Genomic DNA, 17706 nt, shown 5'->3' on the forward strand with positions numbered 1-17706 from the left:
TGCCCTGTATTTTATCATTTGAGAACAGATAAATTGGAACCTCGAGCTAGAAAGATCATATTTATAGGATTCAAGCGTGGTGTCAAGGGATACAAGCTTTGGGATCCAATTGTGCTGAGTAGGGATGTTACGTTCGATGAGGCTTCTATCTTGAAGCTTCCCAGGTCTCATCAGGTTGAGAGCGACCTGACAGAGGAAAGATATCAGAGGTGGTGGAGATCGATACAACTCCATAGTGTCCAGATGGTGTAGTATCCATTAGAGTGCCGACTGAGGTGATGCCAGGCGAGCACGATGGTGACATAGAGGATACAGGTACTGATGTGCAGGATTAGGGACCGACGGCTCAGGTTCAGGATTCTATTACGGTTCAGAGACAGAGTAGAGACATACGGGTGCCAGCACGGTATGCCGACAAATTTGCATATGCACTTCCAGTGAAGAGTATCGATGAGATGGTGCCTACTACATTCAGAGAGGCCGAGCAGAGTTCGGAGGCTGATTCGTGGCAGGTAGCTATGTAGGAGGAGATGAAGTCTCTTCATAAGAATGATACGTGGGAGCTTGTTGAGCTTCCAAAGGGGCGGAAGGCAATTGGTTGCAAGTGGGTATACATGAAGAAGGAGGGCATTGAGGGCACTCCATTGAAGTACAAGGTTAGGTTGGTTGTGAAGGGCTATGTATAGGTGGAAGGAATTGACTATAATGAGATTTTCTCTCCGGTGGTGGAGCACTCTTCGATTCGGATTTTGCTAGCTTTGGTGGCACTGTATGGTTTGGAGTTAGATTAGTTGCATGTGAAGACGATATTTCTTCATGATGATCTTGATGAAGAAATATATATGACTCAGCCATTAGGATTCTGAGCTGTGGGAAAAGATAAGTTAGTTTGCAGGTTGAAGAAATCTTTATACGGTTTGAAGCAGTCTCTTCGACAATGGTATAGGCGATTTGATGGTTTTATAATTGGTCATTCGTACACTCGGAGCCAGTTTTATCCTTGCGTATATTTTCACAAATTGAAAGGAGGTGCATACATCTATTTATTACTTTATGTCGATGACATGTTGGTTGCCTTTATTTTCAGATCTGGTATAGATGAGTTGAAGGCACAGCTTTCAAAGGAGTTTGAAATAAAGGATTTGGGTGAGGCGAAGGGCATTTTAGGGATGGAGATCGATAGAGACAAAAAAGGGCAGAATTTGTTTGACGTAGGTGGCTTATTTCAAGTAGGTTCTATAGCGATTTCATGTTAGCATGGATACAAAGCTAGTTAGTGTACCATTGGGAGCCCATTTGAAACTTTCAGCTGATCTTTCACCGAAGTCATTTGAAGATCGAGAGTTGATGTTGAAGACTCCATATGCAAACTCGGTTGGGAGCTTGATGTATACGATGGTATATACGAGGCCAGACTTATCACAGGCGGTGAGCATGGTTTTAAGATACATGCATGATCCAGGAGTGGGTCATTGGGACGCCGTGAGATGGATTTTGAGGTACATTCGAGGTATTGGGACGCCGTGAGATGGATTTTGAGGTACATTCGAGGTACGCTCAATGTTGGTTTGGTTTATGAGAGGGATACTACAGGTGAGATGGATTTTGAGGTACATTCGAGGTACGCTCAATGTTGGTTTGGTTTATGAGAGGGATACTACAGGTGAGCAGTTATGCATTGGTTATGTTGATTTGGATTATACCGGGGATTTGGATAAATACCGGTCTACGACGGGGTATGTGTTTACTTTGACCCATGTGCCGGTGTGTTGGAGATACACCTTACAGTCGACGGTGGCTTTGTCTACAACGGAGGCAGAGTATATAGTGATTACGGAGGCTATGAAGGAGGCTATTTGGCTTCAAGGACTTTTAGAGGAACTTGGTATATCACAGCGGTCCGTTACTATTCATTATGATAGCATGAGTGCTATCTATTTGGCGAATAATTAGGTTTTTCATGCGAGGACAAAGAATATTAACGTTCATTATCACTTCGTTCGAGATGTTCTTGAAGATGGCGATGTGAAGATTGTGAAAGTCCACACGAAGTATAATCCGGCAGATATGCTCACTAAGGTGGTTCCGAGCAACAAGTTTGATTATTATCGAAACTTGTTGCACATTCGTGATTGTTGAGACCGTTGACGGCCATTTGGATGAACTACGGGCGACTTGATCACTTGGGAGAGGGGGTACGTAGTCAACCACATTGGTGCAGCCAAATTTGGTGAGACGACGCATTGATGCTCATGTTGGTGTCGGCTCAGTTTTGACAATACTTCGCTGAGGTGAAAAATTATTAGATAACAGTATTCCTAATCTATTTTGGTAATAAGAGGTTATTAGGATTCCTAATCTTTTTTGGTAACATAAGGTTATTAGGATTCCTAATTTTTTTTGTTTTTGGTTTTAGGATTCCTAGTCTGTTTTGGTTTTAGTTTTTCTATATATATGGAGATTAGAATCAATCATAAAAAGGAGAGGAGAATTATAATTAGAGATTAGAGAGACTTTTGAGCATTGTGAGCTTTGGTTGAGGGTTAGTTTGTGACTTTTATGAGTGTTTGTGGAAAATTTTGTAATAAGAAAATGATGAAAGAATTGTGTTTGATTTTATTCTCTCTAACTGCTTAGAAAAAGAATGTTTACAAATCTCTTAACTCTCGGTTACAATTGGATTTCCTGATTACAAAAGAGAGGAGAATGATCTGGATTCTCCCCTTTATTTAATTCTAGGTCCTTCATGATGGCGATGGAGTGCTTCTTTCGAATGCTTGCGTCGAACTTGCTCTCCGTTGACGATCCGAAAATCTCAATTTGCTGGAACAAATGACTTGTCTAGTTTATAATTCTTGACGAGTCTTATGATTCAGAATAAGTAACAAACTCTAATAAGAAAAGAGTTGTTTGAACTGAAAGTAATTCGGTTAATAAGACAAATATCGAATGTCTGGAACTCTTCAGTTTGTTGAAGATCGTTGCCTTTTGATTCTCTTCTCCAAATCCGATCCCTGGATCTCTATCTCCGAAATTATCCCCCCAAACTCTGTTGTGTTTGTTGATATTTATAGGGAGATTAGGGGTGTAACTTCCCCCATAATCTGCACCCAAATGAGGGTTTAGTCGCCTCATTAATCGGTTATAACAACCCACGTAAACCACTCCTCAGATCGTGGGTGAGAAACGGTTTTCAAAACTGCATGGATCATGTTTGAATGGGTCAGAACTTTGACTTGCGTTCTCGCATAGACACTGTGCTTGAACGCAGTATCTGGAAGTGCGTTCTGCAGCGATTTGAAGCTGCATTCTGCAGCGGTTGGAGCTGCGTTCTGCAGCGGTTGGAGCTGCGTTGTGCAGCGGTTGGAGTTGCGTTGTGTAGCGGTTGGAGCTACGTTCTGCAGTGCTTTGAACTGCGTTGTGCAACGATTTGAACTGCGTTGTGCAATGATTTGAGCTGCGTTGTGCCTTTATCTTTATATATGGATGACACCAATGATCATTCGAGAAGGTCCTATTCAGGCCATTTGTGATAATTGAGGCATCTCAATAACGCTCTATCAACTGCGGGTCACGATCTCCACTAAGATCTCTTTGCGTGGCTGTAACCATGCACTTCTCATCATGTCGAATATTTGCCCACAGTTCTCTAGATCTTCCTTCTTTTCTAAAATCATTACACTGTTCATCAGCACCTCTAATAGTTGCTAATATAATATTAGTCATGTTGTTGTCGTAGCCATCAAGATCAATCATCTTAAATATGGGACTGTATTCATAGCTGAGGATGCAATGATTGTGTTGCTTTAACTTTTGGAACGTAGCCACTTGTGTTTTGACTGTAGGGGTGAATTCTACCTCTCGATTTGAAGAAACCGTTGACTTGTAATTTCTTCATGGTCCATAGGGGCGTCCTTCGATTGTAGCTTTCTATTGGTAACAAGAAAGTCGTCTGATTGTAACTTTCATTGTTAGAGCTTGATGGGGATCAGCTATCCATGGTGATTTTTAGATAGCCTACAATGAGATTGTAACCCTTTGTACTCTCCCTGATTTAGTGGAATCTCCCCATCCTCTTCCCGTGGACGTAGGCAATTTGCCGAACCATATAAAATTATTTATCTCGCTATTTGTATGATTTGTAATAGTTTATTTAGGTTCCCTCAACAAGTTAGTCCTAGAACTGATGAGAGGAAGAGCTGATATCCAACTTTATTGAGATATTTTGTTTTAAGGTTCTTATTTTCTTTGTGAAACGAGAGTTCCTATTGCGACCTGACTCTCTTGTTGTGTTGTTGAAGTGCTGCCGAAATTTTTGCTGCGCGCAACAGAATTTACCATGGATCTGCTATTAAAGACCACACTGATATCTAAGCCGGCGTAAAGGATGACCTCGAAGTAGCTTAAGGAGCAGTTGGAGGATTATTTGGAGGAAGAGGCTGTAGGTGTGAATTTCTGATCTCCCGAAATAGGGATTTCGTTTGTATTGATAAGAACAGCTTATTACAAACTAATGAATCGAAAATTACAATAGAAGCGGAGGGAATGCCCTCATTGTTTAACGTGAGGACTTTCGGTTGCTATAGGACGCCTCGCTTAATTCTCGCACCGAATCTGCTTCCCTTGGACGATTCGACTGAGGTTGCTGGTGAGCTTCAGTACGCAGTAGAAGCTCAAGTCGGTAGAGTTCGAGTCTCCGAGTTCGACGGCGATCAGGGCCCGAAACTAGGAGAAGATGCTACAGTGCAAAGATTATGCAAAGAGCTTGTCGTCAACTCAGTTGAGAGTCGAGTGCTAGTGGTTCAGTTAACTGATTAAATTAATCAATTAACTATGAGCGAACCTCTTTTCTGAAGTGAGGAGAGGTTCTTAAATAGAGGAGAGACGGCGTGGTGGCTCCTTGAATCATGGGATATGACCATGTACTGTTAGGAAATGCCATGATTTTGGCTTGTACTATGAGCGCCTGCTTAATGGGCTCGGAGCACTATACTCCTTCCCTTCACATCGTGAGGAGTGGGAAAGCCTATCCTCGTACATGCTATTGCGGCTGCCAGATACTCTGGCTAGCTCAGCGAACTTGTTGATCACAGGCGGATTCAGCTCTTGACTCGTGCGGGCGAGATGAGCTTCAATCGTGAGCGTGAAGGTGGACTCGGCAGTTGCACAGATATGACTTGACTGGTTGCTCGTACTGTGAGCGGCTACTTGATGGGTTTGGAGTACTGTGCTTCCTCCCTTCACGTCGCGGGAAGTGGGAAGGCCCATCCCTTTACGTGGTATAGCGGTTGTCGAGTACACTGGTGATCCTAAACTTTGTAGGTGAATTCGACTTTTGACTCAAATGGACGAGTTAAGTAAACAGGCGAATTTCAGTCATTTGGGTGATCTTGACTCGTGCGGGCGAGTCGATCATACAAGTGAGTCTGTGGCCAACAGATACGAGCGCATTTGGCGACCGTGTGGTTTGGGCTCATGCTAGCGAGTCAAGTCCAAGGGTGAGCCCTACCCTCAAATTGTGTGGGCGACTCCGACTCGCAGAAGAATTTCATGTAAGTTTGCGGAGATAATTTTCACCGTCTACAAGACCCCCTTCAAAGTTTTCAGACCTAAACCAGCTTGCGTGCGGTCTGGAATACTTTGAATAAAGATGTTCCTGGCGAAGCAAGTGTATTTGGTTCCCTTTAGGATTTTTAGCAAACCCTCAGCTATCAACATGTTTGATTTACCTTTACCGATTATCGTTTGAATCGGGCTAGCCATACTATTCCCCTCAGTATGATGAGTTGTCGAGTAGTTTCTTTTAGGCTTAATGCTAAGATTTCTGCTCTAACCCTTAGCCGTCTGAGGCGTGGGTTTGAGTGAGGCCATTTCATTGGTGGTTCATAACTCTGGACGAGTCGTGTTATCCGTAATTCATCTTCAAAGGCGAACGAATCGTTCAGGCAAAATTCATTTTCGTAGGCAAAATTTGAAGTTGTGGGGTCGAGCCAGGTTTTTTGTAGGTGAAATCCTTCCTTCAGGCGGAATTCGATTTGGCAGGAGGTGAACCACGTGTTCGCCGATGAAGCTTCGTGCTTTCCAGCTAAGGCGGCGTGGGTTCGTCAGGTCGCCTTAATTACGACTTGATAGTGCGACATCAGCTTCATGCACCTCACTCGATGATGAATCGTGGCCGTGGTTTTCGAATTCAGCTATTAGATTCAGTCGTAGATTTCGATTCGGGTCCCGGGTTTTGACCGGCCCGTTTCCTGTTTTGACGGTTCCTTCGTAACCACAAATGAGAACAAACTATGGAGAGTAATCTGGGCCGTCGATTTTGATCGTGGCCACGTCTCTTAACCACTAGTGTTTCACCTTTTGAGAGTGATCATGGCCACGCGAGCATCTCCGCCTTTAAATAGGTTTTGTTCCACTCCTTTGAGAGCTACTGTGCTTAGGAATTTCATTTCGTGAGAATTTTCTAAAGAGAAATAATTCCCACTTCGTCCTCGACTCTCAGACATGACGCCGAAATCTAAGAGATACGTTCTAAAGGGAGGAGGTCCTGGACACTTTCTGATCGCCTCGTTGCCGGTACGATCGCCAGTGTGCTTGAGACGCACTTGGGTAAGTCAAAAGGTTTGTCTAACACCCTTGCATTGATTGCTAATGTCGGGTCGGGAGGATGAGTATCGCTCGTCTTCCCCAGTGGATTCTGCCATTTTTTGGTAGTTTCCCCAATTTCGATAAAATCGGCCTTTTTCAGGCGGATTTTGCATTCATTTGCAGAGGGTGACTTCTGCCTTTACAGGCAAAATCGGCCTCTATCGGGCGAAGGCGAACTCGTTTTTGACAGGCGAGTTCGACTTTTGTCTGGTAAAGATGAATACAGTCTATACAGACAGATCTCGTCTCTGTCAAGTAGATTTCGCTTTTTTGACAGGTGGATTTACATATGTCTGGCGACTTTGCCTGTTTTGGCTTAATAGGCGGATTTGCTCCTAGGGCGGACTCCGTCCTGATTCTTTGGTTCTATCTTGTAGCGACCTTTTCTGACGAAACCCTTTGGCTATTGGTCTCGCCGGAGGTACAGGCTATGCGGCGCCTTCCCGATTCCCTCTTCTGGATCTGGTTCCCATATTTGTTGCCGACAGGCCGGATGGATTGATTAAGGGAGTCACTGACGGGCACCATTTGACGTTGCGTGAGTTGACTACGGACGCGGTGTTGGTAGACGGGACTAGGACAGAGCTCAAAAAGCCTCATTTTTTGTTCGGTGATGCCGCGACTGATCCTTCAGCTCTATTGCTCAGGGAGAGCAGGTGACTCCGCGTAGTGGATGAGGTCCACTACTACCTTTCCAGCATGCCAAGGGGGTTCTTAATTGTTGAATTGCGTTCCCTTGCAGTCCTAAGAATGATGAATTGGGATTTGACCCCAACTCAAGACGGGGTGACTTGCGGTGTCTTTACGGGCTCTACGGCTGGGTACGGGGTGGACATCTCTTACAAACGTGTGACCGCTCTACGTCCTAGTCTGCCGTTCAACGAGTTGCCCGCCGGGGAGACGACTATGGTTGCGGAGACTTTTCGTCATCGTTTCTTTCAAGCTGGTGGGAGATTTCCACCAAAGGACTTCAGAGCCTATGGGTGGATCTACTCCGTGCCTGGTAGCAACACCTGGTGGTCTAAGATTACTGACTACATTTTGGCCGAGAATTCCGATCTCATGGATTCAGAGCTGTACGTAGCCATTCGGGCCACTCGACATGGTCTGAAAATCAATGCTCCTCAATTCCACAGCATCTTAGAGCTGTATTGTTCGGACAGTGGCACATTCTTCACCCCCAATGGTGAACTTGGCATAACCCTTCATGAGATTTATGACGTGTCAGGGCTACCTTTGGGAAGCTTCCTGTACGAGGAGTATGTCCCAGGTTAAGACGAGATTGACCAACTTTCAAGCCGCTCCCCCTTGGTGGTTGAGACTCTATGGGAATTGCTCTGCCACAACCATATATGCCTCAATACCCTGGGGGCAGTAGACCATAAGGGCAAGAAGAAGAGGGCTTTGGGGATTAGCCATAAGAACTGGGCTGATTACTTATTCCCGGAGAATGATATCAAGGGAAGGCCTACTCTACCATTAGGTTAGTGTGACCAGGCCGAAGTGGAAAGGAGGATGGCCGAGGGGGGAGCCACCATGACCCTTGAGCATGACGAGGGTGGATTCAAATTCGGGACGGTTTTACACTCGTTCCATCACCAGGCCAAGTCCCCTATATCTGGAAAGGCCCTGCTCACAGGGTACCTCATGCTGTGGTTGAAGAGGTGTATGGTTCCCACTCATTTCTTTGAGGCATTATCAGTAGAGGTTGTCTATCCTGCAGTTTTCTTAGCCCACGGGAAGTTCTACGCATTGGTGTCGGTGATGGTGGCATGTATCCATCGGGGACTCCGCACATTGACGGCCTAATTTTGCCGTGTATTGATTGTCGATGAAGGGGAAGGGGAAGTCGTCAGAACCCCTAACCCTAGAGTGTGGCTGCCCTACACTTATTTGATGGTGTGGTTTGTCTACCATTGCGAGTGCTTGATGAGTGCCCCAGCGACTCTTCAAGGAGAAAGGTTCATTCCGTTCATCTAGCGTCTGGAGAGATGCTCTTGGAAGTGTAAAGACATCCCTGACCCACGAAAGACGCTCTCCCACTTTGGCCATTACAATTTTCACCGTTTCTTCCCCTACTTAAGTGGAGGAGGGTATGGAGAGTCTCTTAGCGATGTATAGACGGTGGACCATCACATTGTTCTTTCCTATGGTGCTTTTCGATGGTTGGTGAATATTCCACCGGGGTATCATATCCTGTGAACAGGCTCTTTGTGCTACCTTGAATCATACATTCCTTGCAGATTTACACGCCAGTTCGGGTATAACCAACTGTACATGGGGAACATCAACCCCCACTTATATTTCGAAGGAGGGTTAGTGGATGGTGCTCGGGGATGGTTTTGGACTCATGCTGGTGGCACCCATGCTCGTTTCGAACTTCCTGCAAAGGATCGCGATCTACACCATACTCTCTTGTATTGTCGGTGGTATCGGGATGCTAGCGCTAATCCTGAGGGCTTCCGGTTCCAGAGTTCTTGTCTGGTGGAACACGGGCGTCGCCCAAGGGGAGCTCCTCGTCCTTCGAGGCGGAAGGGCCGTCAGACTACTAGAGAGTGGTTCTCGAAAGATCCTACTGAAGACACTGAGGGATTTGATGTAGGTTTAGATGAATCCGGGGCACCAGAGGCTCAAGCTCCGTCCCCTGGCCCTTCGCTGGATCCCACCGATGGGCAAAGAGACTCTGATGAGCTAGTCCGGGCAGGTGAACATATGGAACAGGCCCGGAGCATGATAGCTGGATGGATGGGGATGCCCCTCCTATCCTCGAGTAGCTCGCTTCTCTCTAAATGATAGCGGGAGACTACGGCCAAAAGTTCCAGGATGGAGGCGGCCAAGAAGGTCCATCATGAAGAGACGGTCGAGGTTGCCAGAGCGGCAGAAGGTCGGGATGATGCTACTCAGGTGATCATTCCTGGAGTGACTGCTCATGTGACTAGGGCTTCTCTGTCCGCTCCCTCTGCCGCATCGGGGATAGTCTCGGTAATTTCGAAGTATGCTCCTCCATGATCTGGTGTGAGGCCATAGGTAGGGGCTTCAATGAACCCTACGACCGTACCAGAAGGTAATCTTTAATGTCGTACCCTCAGGCGTAAGGTCGAATCTTCACCCCCTGACATTTGTTTTGACTTTATGTAGGTACGATTAAGAGAGTGATATCTATTCCTTCCGATGAAGAGGAGGGAACCGGAGATGAAGAGGAGCTTGGTAGCTCAGGTAAGAGTAGGATCTAGCGTTGCTGACCCACACATACTGAACTGTCAATGGGGTTCCTCTCGAGGGGCATTTACTAACCCTCTTCTTGTATTCGCAGTTGACCATCCCATGAAGCTGCTGGTAAAGAGGATCCCCCCTCTTGGGCAGGCCATTCGATTGGAGAGATGGGTGAATCAGAGGTGGACGATGACGTCTCGATTCATGAGGCAATATTGAGCGAGGAGGATGCATCAGCTCATGAAGATGTGTCAGACCGACAAGGGGAAATCCCTGTTTCTAAAGAAGCGTTGGTCGGGAGTGGAGCACTGACACAGGAGTCTCTGAAATAATGGGAGACACCCGCTCGGCTGGTAATTTTTTCCTCATCCTTGGTGATCGTCAGCGTCACAGCCTGATTGCCAGCCCCTCGATCGCGGCTTTGGCTATGACGTCCGTGACAGATGAGGCTACCCTCTCTCCTTTGGAGCATTCGCGTAAAAGAAAGGTGGCTCGAACCCTTGTTAACTTCCAAGACACTCTCGCTGACTGTGTCAAGCTCGCATTGGAAGAGAGCTGCCCCTTTGATGAGTTTAAGGAGGACCTTGATTATGACATGGCTTTCTTGATCAAGAAGCTTGGTGCCTTCGCAGCTAATCTGTACTTTAAGCATTTGGAAGAGGTAGAGCAGGCTATCCGACAGCTGCTTACCCTTCGCGCGATGAGCTCCGAGATCATTCATCTTGCGTCTGGCGAGGTTCAAGCAGCATTGGAGGAGCGCGATCGCAGACTAAACGAGACCATGTCATTGGAGGCAAGGTTGTCAGAAGAGTTGGAGCGTGTCAAGACCGAGAATGAACGAGTGAGCCACGAGCAACAAAAGACTGACTCCTGCCTCTCTCGCTTGTCTTCAGAGATAGTAAAGACCAAGCAAGTCATTGCTAACGTGCAGGCCTCACTAGCTACTCAGGAGAAGGCTCGTGAACAGCTGGTAAGGGAGTTGGAGGAAATCGAGTCTTGAAGGCAACTGGTCATTCGTTCTGTTGAAGAGAAAGACCGAGCCCTTAAGGAGGCCAAACACACCGTCCAAGACTTAATTTCACGCACTAAGGAGGATCTTCGCCGAGAGATCCTGAGGAGGCTCGAGCTTCGACACGCTTGGGAGATTCGCGAAGTGGAGTCGCGGTTGAGAGCTTTGTAATTTGCTTTTGATTCCATCGTTGTATTAGAATTTCTTTTAATGAATGGAATTATCCTTTTGTTCCTAGTCATTATTTCCCTTGTGTGCGCCCCACCTTTTTTTTCTTTGTTTTTGTCATTGTTCAACACGGACCCACACCAGTCAGAGTTTGGCCGTAGGGGGATCCTCGTTGCAGGCGGATTCCAGCTGCTAACGGGTTCCAGCTACTGGCGGACTCCAACTACAGGTGAAATTAGGACTGACTCGAGTTTCAGAGTGGTGTATGAGGCCAAATGGATCAACCATCAGATGAGCTTGAACATTACAAGTTTAAATGACGAATTCGACCAGCAGGCGGGCTCCACTCTTAGCGGGCCACGTGTCAATTTAAACGTTAATACGCTCGTCAATTAAGACGACGTGGGCATGTCGCTTCGCATTAAAGACGACGTAGTGGGCCTCTTCGTTCTCCATGCCCGATCTAGGCCGTTAGTTGGAGATCGTGTCTAGAAACTGTCTGGACAGTTGTTCGGCCTTACTTTCAACTGTTCGGTTTTGAACGGTTCGATCGAACGATGGACAATCATCCAGGCCATGAGTATTTAACGCCCCTCCTCCTTGTTAAGGGGGGTCACAGTTTTCTTGTTGTCTTCTCCGGAGAAAATCCAAGTTTTCTCTCATTGCACTCGGAATGGCACCGAAGGTGAAGAGAGTCGCTTCGAAGAAAGAAAAATGGGGTCCCTCCTCGAAGCCGCTGCCGGTGAAGGTGCTTTTATTTCCAAGTCTTCACGTAGTTTGGTTAGGGGGTCACAAGTCGAGGCAATACTCCTCGTTCCTAACTCTTTGTTGTGTCTTTGTCGTGTTGTGTAGTTCAGGACGAAGTGCCGACCACTGAAGAGTGTACGGTCGGGCCCATTTTGATTTCTGGCGACGAATCTGAGGGAATCGGGACTTCCTCCACCTCAAACCCTGTTCCACCGTCTGGACCCGAACCTTGTCTCAAGATTCCACCTATCACGGTGCTCGCTCCGTGTCAAGAGCCTGTTTCCTCAGATTCGTTGTCCATACAGGCTCACGTTGAGGAATTCGAGAACGCTGTGAAGCAGGTAATTTCCCTTGTCAGTCTTAGCATGGGAACCTACGATGGCTTCAAATAGTCCCTCTTGGATCGTGTGGCCGATCTCAGGCGGCTGGGTGAACGCTGGCTTGCTACACGTTGTGTGCAGAGGCTACTTTTTCTGGAGTCACACCTGACGAGTCTGGAGACCTTGCTACGAGAGAGTCCGAAAGCTGATGTGGAGCCCTTCTTGTCTCACGCTAGGCGTCGGGAGGCCTGTGAGCAGGAAGTCCGCTCCAGGGAGATAGCAGATTTTGAATCCCATGCCCCTTCTGGGTTGATCAGTAGCGCTCACTTGGAGAGGCCGGATAGGCGACACCCACTTACACCATATCCGAGGGTCGTGCTGGAGCAGGCGGAGGCGACCCTGAGGGGGCTTCAATCTAAGAGTGTAAAGGTCAGTAAGACTGCTGAGGAGGAACCTCAAAGCCTCCAAACATTGCGCCAGGAAGACGCTGCCACCAAGTGAAGCTTCAAAGATCGGGCTCGGAAAGAGGCTGAAGACAAGGCCCGGGAGGACCACGCGAGAAGGGTAGCCACAGTCAAAGCAGAGCTTACATCCTTTAGTTTGTTGGACTAGGCTCTCAGGCCTTAAACCATGTTAAGACATTTTGCTTGGTTTTGCTTTTGACGTTGTGTTATGAATTGTTTGATTGTGAAGTCATAACTTTGTTCAAATGTGCTGTCTTAAGACTGGATGAATGTTATGCTCTTTTGGTTTCCCAAATGTGTTTGTGCATATATCTCTCCTAGTTGCTGTTGTCTTTTATCTTTCTCTGTGAGGCTGTTGTAGGTGGGCCTTTAACCATAGGCGAATTAAAGCTACAGCCGGATTCTGGACACAGGCAAGTTCAAACCGGTAATGGATTCTAACTACATGCGAACTCAAGCCGCAGGCGAATTTTAGCCATGGGCGAATTCTGACCATAGTCAAATCAAGCTGAAGACGAAATTAATGCTGATTTGGGGGTAACCACGTGTCTGATCGTGGTCTTAAGTGCCCGCCAGCTGGACTGACTTTGGCACGTCGTCTCGCATAAAATGTGGTGTAATGGATAGTTTCGCCACCTAATCTGGACTATTGGATGACGGACACGTACTTGGTTCGTACGTCATACATTTGCCCTTTTTTCTTGTCGGAGGGGGGCACCGTGTTGATTGTCTTCTTCTTTTTCAGAATGACACCGCGAGCGAAGGCGTCTGATGCGAAGAGGGCGGGGGGTGATGCCTCTCCTTCGGCTCCCGCACCTGATCATGATCTGGAGTCTAAACCTTTGGGCTCTGTTCTGGCTCAGTTAGAGGAGTTGGAGAACACCGTGAAGCGAGTGATCTCACTCGTTGATCAGGATCGTGGTACTTTCGTGGAGCTGAAGCAGTCCCTCTCAGACCGTGTGACCCGCCTCCGTTGCCAGGGTGACTTTATGCTTAGAGTACGGTGCTCAATGAGGCTCATCGATCTAGAATTGCTCCTGACAAAATTGGAGGACTTGCGACATGCGGATTTGGAGTCCGAAGTGAAGCTATTTTTGGCTCCAGTCCGTCGTCACGCCGTGTGGCAACAGGAGTGCCAAAGGTGAGACATAGAAGACAAAAGGGCCCTTATTGATCATCTGGATTTTCGGCACCGCCTATTGCAATCTGACATGGAGTCTGTCGTTTCTTCGATCTTCTTAGGTACGATCTCACGCGCAGAGGGGGAATCAGCCTTGACGGGCCTACGCATTCAGAGCAAGACGGTGCAAGGCGACCTCGCTAGGGAGAGGCATAATCTTCCACTGCTGCTTCAGGAGGATGTCGTTGCTAACGCTTCCTTTGAGGCGCGGGTCCAACAAGAGGTAGAGGAAAAAGCTTGTGCCATGCTTGCGGAGAAGATAGCCGTAGTCAGAGCCAAGCTTGCATCTTTCAAGCTCCTAGAATAAACCTGTAGGATAGGAGTAGATTCGAGATGTTCTGTTTCATGTTTTGCTTCTCGAATGTAATGTTATGACTCTCCTGGTTGTAAAGTCATAACTTTGTTCAAATGTACTATCTAGAAGCATACAATGAAATTGCACTTTCTCGTTGTGCACATATTCTTTCCATATTTCGTTATGCCGCCATTCAACGTCTCACTCATGTGGCGGGTAGACTCAATTACCGGCGATTTCATGCTGCAGGCGAACCTCAGGCCCGGGCGAGTTTGCGTTATAGGAGAACTGATGAGTTCGTGTTGTAAGCGAGACCTAAGCTGGTGGTGAGTTTTGTGCTACAAGCGAAACATGAATCCTGGCGAGTTTGCGCTGCAGGCAAAACTCGAGTGCTGGCGAGTTCGTGCTGCAAATAAAAACTTAAGCGCAGGCGGATTTGTGCCACATGTCTGCCTACGGCCCCAAATGCTTGCCAGCTAAGGCGTTATGGGCACGTTAGTGCTCATTAATTGCGAAGTGATGGGACGTTTTGCCTTCCGCGCTCAATCCGAATGGTCGATTTGGAGTCCCAAGAGCCGTGGCTTTTATGGGCGTTGAGCTTGAAGCGTCGTAGGACATCTGAGCCGCTCGATTATTTGGGACAGCAAATTTCAGTCATTGGGCTTTTGGCTATATGATGTACTCGCCATCCCTCTGCCTGAGTTCTTGTACTTACGAAAATTCGCCTCAAAAGAGAAAGCTCCAGAATCCCCTCTGTTCAATGGCCTCCGAGAGTGTTAGCTCCTCCTCCTCCGTTGCTGGTGCTGGTACGACACCGCCTTTGGTTGCAGACCCGACCCGAGGGTCTTCTGCTTTGGTTCCCACCCCTAATCCTCTGTTTGTCATCCTCCAGCAGCTGGAGGACGCCATACGTAGGATGACTATCATCATTAGCGAGGGCACTGGGCGGTATTACGACATGCTCCCCTTCATAGAGGAGAGCCTGGAGGAGATCCATCACATGGGTGGTCCTCAGCTCGCCCTGAACGAGAGCTCCATCGCTTAGAAGGGATGATGTATCGCCTCGAGGGCTTGGTGCACACTGACTCCGGTGACGAGCTCCCACTGCTCGTGATGAGCGCCATGTTTGAGCGCGAGGCTTTGGCGAGGCGCATTCTGGCACATGAGGCTGAGCTTAAATGTCTGCAGAATCGACACCTCGCCTTGCTGGCCAAGATGGACGCTTACCACGACGCCTGTTCCTTCATGGAGGTGGAATCCCTTCGGGGGAGGAGAATTTGAAGAAATGGCAGGCCAAGAATGCAAAGGTCTATCGCCTTGCTACTGGAGCGTGGAAAGTTCTCCGAGGTCTGCGCCAGGAAGCAGAGAATGGTGAGGTTTCGATTGATGACTTCGATGGGGAGGGCCTGCCTATGGACACTTCTATGTTCAGCTTCATGTATGACTCTCCTCAAATCGATGGCCAGCCGCCTCAGGATATGTTTCCTGAGTCTGTACTCCCTCAGACTCCCGGGAACGGTTATTTTGAAGGTGCGTGCCTCTTCTCAAGCTAACTATAGGACTAGCCAATTCCTTGACTAATGCAACTATAATATGATGTTTCTGTTTTGTGCCTAACAGGGGCTTTTGTTGAGGCTGACCCTGTTGAGCCGGCTGTACGACCAACTCCACCAGTCGATGCAGCTACAGTCCTTACATCTCCACCACCCCTAGTGACTCGAGGGGGAGGAGGTATAATTTAATTAACTGAGCAAAGCCATTCATTTCCTTATTGAGGTTTTTGACGAATTTCTCTTCTTTGTGTAGGGCTTCCTTCTCAGCTTCATGTACCACTTCTAGCAGTGTGGCGAGCCTCCGACGAGTCTGTCTTGGACTTAGTCGCTAGGATCCCCTTCTGCTTTTGGTTATTCATAGCATGGGGTCAGTTTAACCTCGACTTTCGCATTGGAGCTCAGGCGAAATCGAGAGGGTAACACTTAGCTTGAAACAGAGAGCGGTTACTTGTACAGACAACCAGCTGAAGACCCCAACAATGACTTTCCATTTGGCGAGTTGCTGTTTGGGGGGACAGTTGGGACATGTCACCTGTGAAGCTACCCTTGATAATTATTGTCGTCCACGAGGACGACGATGTGAATGATAATCGAATCGTTTAGGGATGTAGGAATGTGACGATTGATTGTTGTAGGAGCCGTCGCATGGTAGGCCACTACCCATCAGTTATCCTAAGAGAATATTAGGACATCTGGAATAGGTCAGGTAGTTTAGGGACATAGGAGTGTGACTATTGACCGAAGTAGAAACAAGTCGCATAGTAGGTTATTACTTAGGCTGTGTTACTCATAGGAATAACGACGCCAGTTATCAGAGGTGATCATTAACATGATGGAATTTTGTTGCGATCAGAGCAACTATGAAGACTTATCATCCCATTGGAAGGGATTGGTAAGTTAATTTTGTCAGAGGTGATAGTTAACATGACAGGATTGTTTACCACGATGTGAGCGACTTTGGTGGGCTCACCATCCTATTGGAGAGGATTGGTAAGTTGATTTTGTCAGAGGTGATAGTTAACATGACAGTATTGTTTTGGTCCCAACTGTAAGAAGGTTGGACCAAATGGCGATCTAGGTTACACTTAGGAACGCTGTTAGTAGCATCTCATATAGGGTTTTCCGTCTGAGTATATGAAGTAGGAACAATTTAGCCTTGTGTACCAGTTGGAAGGAGTGAGGACCAGTTTAGACTCATGCGCTCATGGGAGTTTGGAGGGGCAGTTTATACTCTTGCACCAGTAGGAGTTTGAAGGGGAACTTTATACTATTGCACCAGTAGGAGTTTGAAGGGGCACTAAGGGTAGTACTTCTTCAAGAACTTGCCGTTGATAATCATCATGATCTTGTCGCCGTTTGGTTTAACGAGGCGATAGACTCCGTTCGAATAGACTATCTCTACTACGAATGGTCCTTTCCATTTGGACTAAAATTTACCCTTCTTCTTGGAAGTGAGAATCATCGGTCATCGGACGGTGAGTACCAATTCTCCCTCTTTAAAAGATTGACGCTTGACTTTCTTGTTGAAAGACTTAGACATTCGGGCTTGGTAGAACTCAATGTGTTGTTGAGCTTCAAGCCGCCTATCATCCAACGCTTCCAGTTCCATGAGGCATCGTTAACGATTGTCCTTGGTCATCATCCTCATAGCTAAGGCGACACGGAGGGATGAAATTTGAATCTCTAACGGTAACACGGCTTCACAGCCATATACCAGTGAATAAGGCGTGTTGCCGGTCGGTGTACGCACTGTCGTGCGATACGCCTATAAGCTCTCGCCCAGCTTCTCGTTCCAATCGCACTTGTTGTTAGAAGTAAGTTTGGTTAAGATCTTAATGATTGTTTTGTTGAAGGCCTCGGCCAAGCCATTCGCCGAAGGGTTGTAGGCCGTGGAGGAAAGGTTCTGTATCTGAAATTTATCACAAAACCGGGTGAACGCATAGCTAACAAATTGTGTGCTGTTGTCATGGATGATACGTCAAGGTACGCCGTATTGGTATATGACATGATTTTGATGAACTTAATCACGTCATTGGTCTTGACTTCTCTTAAGGTGACGGCTTCGGCCTATTTAGAGAAGTAGTCGGTGATCGCGAGGATAAAGCGATG

Source organism: Asparagus officinalis, chromosome 8 (genome assembly GCF_001876935.1).
Source record: "Asparagus officinalis chromosome 8, Aspof.V1, whole genome shotgun sequence".
NCBI classification, from domain to species: domain Eukaryota; kingdom Viridiplantae; phylum Streptophyta; class Magnoliopsida; order Asparagales; family Asparagaceae; genus Asparagus; species Asparagus officinalis.